We start from the raw sequence: 9,191 nt of genomic DNA on the forward strand, positions 1-9,191 counted from the left end.
CAACTGTAGAACCATTACATCACCATGCTAAGTATTAAGTATATATAAACTAAAAAACCACCATCTCATCAGTTCCACTGAATTAACATCTTGTAAGTATTCTTGTTTCAAGTCTACTTCTCCAGAGTTCTGGCCCTCTATAGAGTTCAAATCCAGCCTTAGTCACCCATTCTTAGTCACCCACTAGCTGTGTGATCCTGGACAAGTCATGTATCCCCATTTGCCACAGTTTCCTCATTTATAAAATAAGCTGGAGAAGAAAATAGCTGATTACTCAAATGAGGTCATAAAAAGTCAAATATAACTGAAATAATTGAATAAGTGTGTACAATAGAAGGAATTTTGAATTTGGGTATGAGCCAGGAACCAGTCAAACAAAAAAATATATATCATTAAATAAGCCAAATACTGTCTCTACCCTCCATCTCCCACCCAACTGCTACAAAATAATGTAATAATATTGGAGAAGTGAGAGGCTATTGAGGGCTAAAACACAGTCCAACATCTTTCCAGCCCAAGACCACAGATTTGAGCTGCAGCCAAATGGTCATCACAGGAGCTGTGTAAAAAGCCTGAGCTAGAATCTGAAGCTCTGAGTCAACGTGGCAGCTGGTGATATCTGCACTGATCAGGGATTCAGCCCTTGGTCCAGGAACTCAACCCAGAGGTCTGACCTAGAGATCTGATTGGGAGGCTGCTCAGAACAGATGTGGAAGTCAATCTCACTTCAGGAAAATAGCTCAGGAGGGATCTCTCAGAAGGTCCAAGACCACAGGCAACTCCAAGGAGGCATCTAGCCAAGTCAAAAATGCTGGTTAGTATAAAGTAGATCACTGAAAAAATGAATACGTATCAACAGCAATTAATAAATAAAGGCTAATTATGAGGCTAGGGATGCTCGGGACAAACCCAGAAGAGGAACATGGCAGTATGATGGCTAATAAGCAAAGCCTCGAGGGGGTGGGGGGATGTCTTAAGGTTAATAGGAATTTCAAGAAGAAACAATGCAATAATTTTCTTTTCTTTTGTTTTTGTGAAGAAATTGGGGTTAAGTGATTTGCCTGGGATCACATCGCTAGTAAGTATTAAGTATTTGAAGCCAGGCAGGATTGTTGTTGGGTTTTTTAATAGTTAAAAAAAAGGATTTCAAAGGCAATTGGAACAATAGAGGAAATAACTGAAAAATAAATGAGAGTAATGGGGAAAAAAGAACTGGAAGGAGAATTAACATTTTGGTACAAAAAGTACAGCACATAATGCAAATACAAACTCCTAGAAAATTAGGATGGTATAAATAAAATTTAATGGTTCTTTGAGATAATGAGAGATTTGAAAAGAAATACAAAAGATTGGAGAAATAGCCAGAAAACATGTCAAAAAACAACTAAACGTGGAAAACATCAAAAAGAGAGAGCTTCAGAATCCCCAGACTCCCTGAAAAACATGTTACAAAAGCAATTGAATATAATTTTTCAATAAATCATGAAAGAAAACTGTTCAGCTCTCATAGAAAAAGAGAACAAATTGAAAATGGAAAGAATCCACTAGCCATTTACTGAAAGAAACTTCAACATGAACATCATAGACCAAATGCAGAACTTTCAGATCAAAGATAAAAAATGCTGCAAGCAGCCAGAGAGAAAGAGCTTAAGTACTGAGGAAGCACAGTCAGAATCACAAGATTTAGCAGCTACCACAATAAAGGATCAGAAAGCTTAAAATAAATTTCCAAATTGAAAAGACATGGGCTTACAACCAAGAATAAGTTACCCAGAAAAATTGAATATAATTAAGGGTGCTAGTGGGGGGTAAATGGGAATGGATCTTTAATGAAATAGAGGACTTCTAAGCATTCTGGAGGAACAGAATGAACTTAGTGTGAAGTTGGACTTACAAAGAGGAGTAAAGAAAAAACTGAAAAGGTAAACACAATCAAGCAATCAGAAAAAAAAGGAAGGAATAAATGTTTGCATTCTAATGGATATATATATATATATATATATATACTCCCCAAACTCTAACGGTGGATGTCATAGAGTAAGTATATATTTATCTTTATCTGTTTATAGATATTGATAACTATATTTGTATCTACCTTTCTATATTTATCTATCTAGAAGCAAATCTCTCTCTTTAGATAGCTATCCCTCTCTCTCCGTGGATATATCTATCCCCTTATCTAGCTACTGCTACCTGTGTCTTTCTAACCATTAATAGATATTAATATCTATTTATAGAATATTATTCATAAATGTAACTATCAATAGCTCCACCTCTTTAGCATCTATCTGTGATCTATCAATAGTTATTGATATAAAATTTCTCTTGTTATCCTCCTATAGATATATCTCTATTTCTCTGTAGATATCTATTTATAAGTATCTGTATCTTTATCTCTCTATAGATATATGTCCATAAATATCTATATTTATATTTATCTCTCTCTATTTATTTATTTCTATCCAAATCTATATCTGTATAGAAATAGATCTATATTTATCATTCTATAGATAGCTAGCATATATTTTTCTTTATACCAACCTATCTTTCTGTAGGTCTCTCTCTATAGATAGTTATGTCTCTGTAGGTATTTATGATTCTCTAGATATCTATATTAATATCTATCAATATCCCTATTGAAATCTCTATTATAGAGATATCTCTATATATCTATTGAGATATCTATGTGTATTGACTTCTCTGTTTATATGTTCATATGACTATTCTTGTTTGACTTCTGATAGAACCTTTGGAGCTCAATCAGTCTGATGAGTCAGTCAGACCCAGGTCACCTTCATTCCAACATCATGGTTCCATTTTTGGCCTCCTTAAGGATGAAGGACAGCAACCAATCTTTCTATTGGTAGATAAGTTTCCCTCCATAAAAAGCTATTCCTCTGTAGATATTTATCTCTATTAATATATTTATATTTAATATATTTATTTATATTTATAAATATATTTATCAATATCTGTTGATATCTCTATCTAGTTAGCCATCTAGCTGTCTGTCTATTTCTCACTGACAGAGGGACTCAGCAATTCCCAAACTCTTAAATTCATAAGCTTTCCTTCAAGGTTGGAAATACCAACCACAGGATTGCTATTAAATCACCTGAGCCCAAGGCAAAAAAAAAAAAAACAAGTAGAGGATGTAGCTAAGGCTTTGAGATCCCAACTCACCTGTGCACCACATGTATTTGAATCAGGCTTAACTGTCAAGGGTAAAGGGTTCCTCTTTAGCCAACTCTTATTGAAAGTCACAAAAAGGGTGTTCTGCATCATTTATCTCAAGAGAGAAAGAGTGCCAAAGGGTGAAATCACTCCTTTTAAGGTCTGCTGAGTAGGCAGCTCTTCCTGGTTCACTAATTTTCTCTGCTGCAGCTGTTGCTATCTCCTATGAATTGTGCAAGTAGATAAACTATTTGTTAGATTTGTGTCTAGACTAATTGTAGACAAGCTCTAAGTGAAGCCTAGGGGATTCTCTGATGAACAGAATGCATGGACTTTAGTTTATGGATTTGAGACGGCTTGAAAGCACTTTGGGTTTCATTCCTGGATCTCAGTTGTATGAATATAGAGGAAGCTCCTGAAAAATGTGGTCAGTGAGTACGTCATTCCCGCAGACTTGGCTAAAATTGGGAGAAGGCATTCATTTGTAATGCTTGGGTTGAAATGGGATGGGAGATTGATTCTGTCTTTGTATACACAATAATAAAAAATTGCATTTAGAGAGCACTTTTAAGTTTTCAAATAAATTCAGATATGTCAATTCACTTGATAATCACCACCACTCTAAGCTTTGAGTGCTATTTTATCAGCATTTTGGAGAGGAGGAAGCTGAGGCTATAAGAGGTTAAATGGTTTTCCTAGCATCACACAGGTAGGGAGAGTCTGATAAGAGATTTCCTTCCCGACTCCCGTTGTTGCCATGTTTGGGTGCATCAAAGGGGACAAGGGGATATTGAATCTGAATTCCTAATTCTGCCATAGGTGCCCAGTATTCTTGATTCTTCTTCCCAAGTTACCTCACCTTTGCAGTACTTTTGGGGCTGCCCTATTACATTGGATTAAAACCTCCATAAGAAACTCCTACAAAGCATCCAAACAATAGGATGACTCAAGAAGTGATGAAATGATTCTCTTTGGATAGCCCAACAGGCCCGGGGAATCTGGATATGAAAGGGGTGTTGGAGGACAGGTATTTTTTCCACCTTTTTAATTTAGCTTTGAAATTGTTCTCACTTCTTACTTCCTACTGTTCTGCAAGTGAAATGAAGAAGAATTAATCGAAAATTATAGACATTAAGGGTTCAAAGAAATCTCTAGAACTATTTATTTCCGGCCACATCTAAACCTACCTGGATTCAGTTTACAGACTTGTAAAAAGATCCACTTTTGTAGACCAGAAATTGGTGCTATTGACTGGCCTGTATCTACTCCCATGTCCTTCCACATTTTCAATCAATGTCATATTGCTGAAATAGCCAAAGGAACCTCAGCTCTTTGGCTGATTAAACCAGTTGGTTATTAGATACTGCTAGTGAGACTGAGGCCATGAGCCAGGGGCTGATTGTTTTTCTCTGCTCTGTAGCCACAAAATCTATACCTAATCCCACTTGGCTATTTTCCGAATACATTGGTTGGTTATAAAGGTGAGAAAACATGGAGATACAAGCTCCCAAATCCATCACTACCAGGGCTGTATGAAGGACTTTTATCCTAATAGATCCCAGTACATACACATATATGTTCATGCACTATCATGCACACACAGACACAATGCAAGGAGCCACATTTCCAGCTCAGATCTCTGGCATCCACAAATGCACCAGAATTCTCACAGATCCCAGTTACCAACTACTGGGAATAATTTAAAGGATCAAATAAACTTCGTATGGAAGGATACTGCAATTACTAGACCATTCATAGCCTCCCAAACCTGGCAGAACCTTAGCAAATAATGATCAACTATACCCATGCCCAACCACAAGGCAATATGGGCAGTGAGAAAATATACTAGGCTTCTGACATTGTCTTTTCAGGCTTTGCATTACAAAATAATATTAGGACAAGATTGCCATTGAACCATTTTTAACTGTCTGACTTCACAACCACATTTGCAATTTTCTTACAAAGATACTATAATGTTTTGCCATTTCTATCTCCAACTTATTTTACAGATGAGGAAACTGGGGCAGAGTAAAGTAGCTTTAGGCTGGATTTGAATTCAGAAAGATTGCAACGTGGTTGGCTAATAGTATCTTGTTTGATTCCCACAACAACCTGGGAAGGAGATCCTGTTATTATCATCACCTTACAGATGAGGAAACTGAGGCTGAGGAAGGTTCAATGACTCGACTATAGTCCCACAGTAGTGTATGAGAGGCAGATTGGAACTCAGGTCTTATTGACTCCAAGTTCAATACTGTTATTCAGTGGACCACCTAGCTACATATATGTGTATATATGCAGATGTATATATGTATATATGTGAGTGTGTAAATGCATATATATAGAGAGAGAGACAGAGAGAAACAAAGATATATTTGTGAATGTGTCTATCTCTAACTATATATCTCTATTTCTATCATCTAGGTGTTTTTTGACAGACCTAAAACTTAAAATGCAAGATTTTGGTTTTTCTTCCACAATAAATTGGCATTTTTTAATCATCTGAGAGATTAGCCGGGATGCCAGTCTATTGAATTAATTATGGATAGATGAAATGTGAGTCATATATGTCATTACCATCCCCTATACATAAATGACTGTTTCTATCAACAAGTTCACCTAAAGTGGGACCTGCCCAGAATAGCCCAGTCAATACCAGAATAGGACTGGAAGTTAGGTCTTGCTTAAGCTGTGGCCTAGAACTATGGCCATGAAACCAAGTTCCCCTTTTTAAACACCCTCTCTCTCATGATGGTAGAAATCTTCCTCTAAAATTTCCCAAGCATTTTCATCTTTTTAGGAGCCTCAAAACTACGCTATGATACATCATTATTCTATAAAGGAGAGATTAAAATGACTTTCTTTTGTTCTGCAAATAGTGTCAGAAAAGTCAAGTTCTGGTTTCTCACTCCCCTAGTGAAAGGGTTGGCTACCTTCTAAAGGAAATATCAACTCTTTGTTAGCATAAATTGAAAGTTTTATTTTTAATTTTTTTCTGTTTATATATGTACATTAATTTTTGAAACACATTTCCTTACGAATCATGTTGGGAGAGAAAAATAAGAACAGAAGGAAAAAAAACATGAAAGACAAAAATAGAAAAAAACAGGTGTATTGATTTACATTCAGTCTCCATATTTCTCTCTCTGGATGAAGATGGCATTTTCTATGCAAAGTTCATTGGGATTGCCTTGGATCACTGAAGTGAGAAGAACCAAATTTTTCCTAGTTGATCATCGCACAGTCTTGCTGTTGTTGTGTAGAACGTATTCCTGGTTCTGCTTGTTTCACTCAGCATCAGTTCATGTAAATCCTTTCAGTTTTAAAATCATCCTAATGATTGTTTCTTATAGAACGATAATAGTCCATTACATTTGTATCCTATAACTTATCCAGCCTTTCTCCAATTGTTGGGCATCTACTCATTCTTCCAGTTCTTTCCAGTTCCATAGTTCCACCACAAAAAGGGCTGCCACAGACATTTTTGCACATTCCCTCTTTTCTGATTTCCTTGGGATACAGACCCAGTAGTGGAACTTCTGGGTCAAAGAGTATTCATCAACAATAGTTTGTAATGTTTGTGGCACCAGCCAGGAAGCAAGACGTAGTTCTAAGTTGTCATCTAGTATTTTCCACACTTAAACCAAAGGACTGGGCAAGGTGATCTCTAAAGTCCTTCTCAGCTCTGCCAGTCTGGGCTCTAATGCTTCTGCCAGCTCTGTCATTCTCTGACCTAAGCTCCTCCCAGTTCCAGGATTCTCTATTCTAAGGTACTGCTTTTCTCTTATCTAGATCCTAACCTTCTTTGTTCTATAGCGCCCTTTTAGCAGTCATCCTCTGACCTAAGCTCCTTCCAGTTCCAGCTCTCTCTAGTCTAAAGTTCTGCAATTCTTTGATGTTCTAGATTGGAACATTCTTGGTCTTGTGATTCTTTCTTAACTCTGCTATGCTCTGAGCAAAGCTCTTCCCAGTTCCAAGGTTCCTCCCTATTTTTGACATTCTAACATTCTTTGCTCTCTGTTCCTTTGCCATCTAACATTCTCTGTTCATCACCTCTTCCAGCTGTCATTCTCTGCCCTAAGCTCTGCCCAGTCCTGACCCACTTCATCGTCGGGACTTTCCTACCTTTGACATCTGATGTCCTACTGCTCTCTAATCCAAGTCTTTCCTTCTCTGACACTCTCTGTTTTCAGATTTCTTTCAGCTTTTCCTTTCTCCAAGCTCCCTTCCAGCTCTGACATTGTGTCTGACATCCTCGTGTCTCATCAGGCTCTGATTGTCCAGGGTTTTATGCTGGTCTAAAATGATGTAGAGTTTGCAATGTACAGAAATGGCTGGAAGGGCAGCTGAGCTGAGGAGGGGGAAGGGAGTTGAGAACAAGGCTTCTCCCTTTAGAGATGATTTTTGCTTAATGCCAGAGAATTCTGAAAACTTGCCATACAAACAGTCCCACACTTAGAAACAAAGTCTATTCTGTCATGTGTCAGCAGCATTAAGTAGCTGTCAGGGGGAGGGAAGCTCCGAGAAGATCAGGTCTTTTCCTGACAAGCCCAGGATTGGAACTTAATCCCTCATCCCCGATGCACAGCTCAGAAATGTGAGGAACGCACTTCTCCATTATGACTTCCTTGAAACCCTCCTGGTGTCTTGAAGTAAAAAGAAAACACCCCCTGACTGGGAAATCTCTCAAGATCAGCAGGCTGGCCCAGCAGGGAGGGCCCTGGGCTCCTCCTCCAAGGCCTCTGGGCCTCTCTCTGACCCCCTGAGCACTTGCATTGCTGAGGATTTTGCTGTCACTGAGGGCCACTGACACCCTCCACTTAAGCATCTAGAGCCTCCTCCCTGTTGCTGGGAGGTTTTATGGGGTGATGAATTTGAGCTATTGCAGCACAAAGGGAACAGGAAGAGGCTGAGTAAAGCTGCTAGGACTCTAAGTACTTACATCAAAGGAACTTGACTGGAAGGGATTTGAAGAAAAGAAGATTTTGAGGGATTCAATTATGAGAAAAGGAGAAGGGAGGAGATGAAAAGGGAAGAGAGACAGTGAGAGTCAGAGGAGAGAGAAAGAGACAGAAACAGAGACAGAGATGAGATGGAGACAGAGACACAGATATAGACAGAGAGACAGAAACAGACAGACCGAAAAAGAGAGGGGAGGAGAGGAAAAGGGAAGAGACACAGAAAGAGAGACACCTACACACAGACAGAGCAAAGAGATAGAGACAGAAAGAGACACAGAGAGAGAAAGATGGAGAGAAATGATAGAGAAGGAGACACAGAGAGAGACAGAGACAGACAAAATGAGACAGGGAAAGAGGCAAGGGGCAAGAGAAATGGAGGGCAACAAAGAACAGCCCAAAGAGAAATGGAGGGAAAGGCCTGTATAACAAAAGGTTGGAGACCATACTGGTTGGTGAATAGCTCCTTGGAGAATTGGAGAGGGAAAGCCTGGAGCCTCTGTCCACCCAGCAGACAGACAGACAGACAAGTTTGTTCCCGTGGTGCCAAGGGCATGTCCTCCCTAGCTGAAGCTCATCTGCACCTTTCACAGAGTTTGCTGGAAGCCAGACTGATTCTACATGTAAAGCAAAGATTGCCAAACATATCTGGTTTTTCATGATGATTCTGGGTTTATCTTGATGAACCTCATTTATTGAATGTTACCATAATAAAAGCATTTCCTCCAAGATTCTAAGGAGGGTTGTCCTTCACTTCCACTGGCTCATGTTCATCTCTTCTTTCTTGAATGGAAATTATGCTAAAAGCAACTTAGCAATCATTTGACATATATTAGGCTGTCTAAGATATAACTCTGATAGTTATTTCTTTTTAAATTTTTTATTAATTCTTTTTATTTTCAAAACATCTGCATGGATAATTTCTCACCACTGACCCTTGCCAAACCTTGTGTTCCAATTTCCTTCCTTCCCCCACCTTCTCCCCTACATGGCAAGTAGTTCAATATATGTTAAACATGATAGAAATATATGTTAAATCCATTATATGCATACATATAT

Source organism: Sarcophilus harrisii, chromosome 4, assembly GCF_902635505.1.
Source record: "Sarcophilus harrisii chromosome 4, mSarHar1.11, whole genome shotgun sequence".
Classification (NCBI taxonomy): domain Eukaryota; kingdom Metazoa; phylum Chordata; class Mammalia; order Dasyuromorphia; family Dasyuridae; genus Sarcophilus; species Sarcophilus harrisii.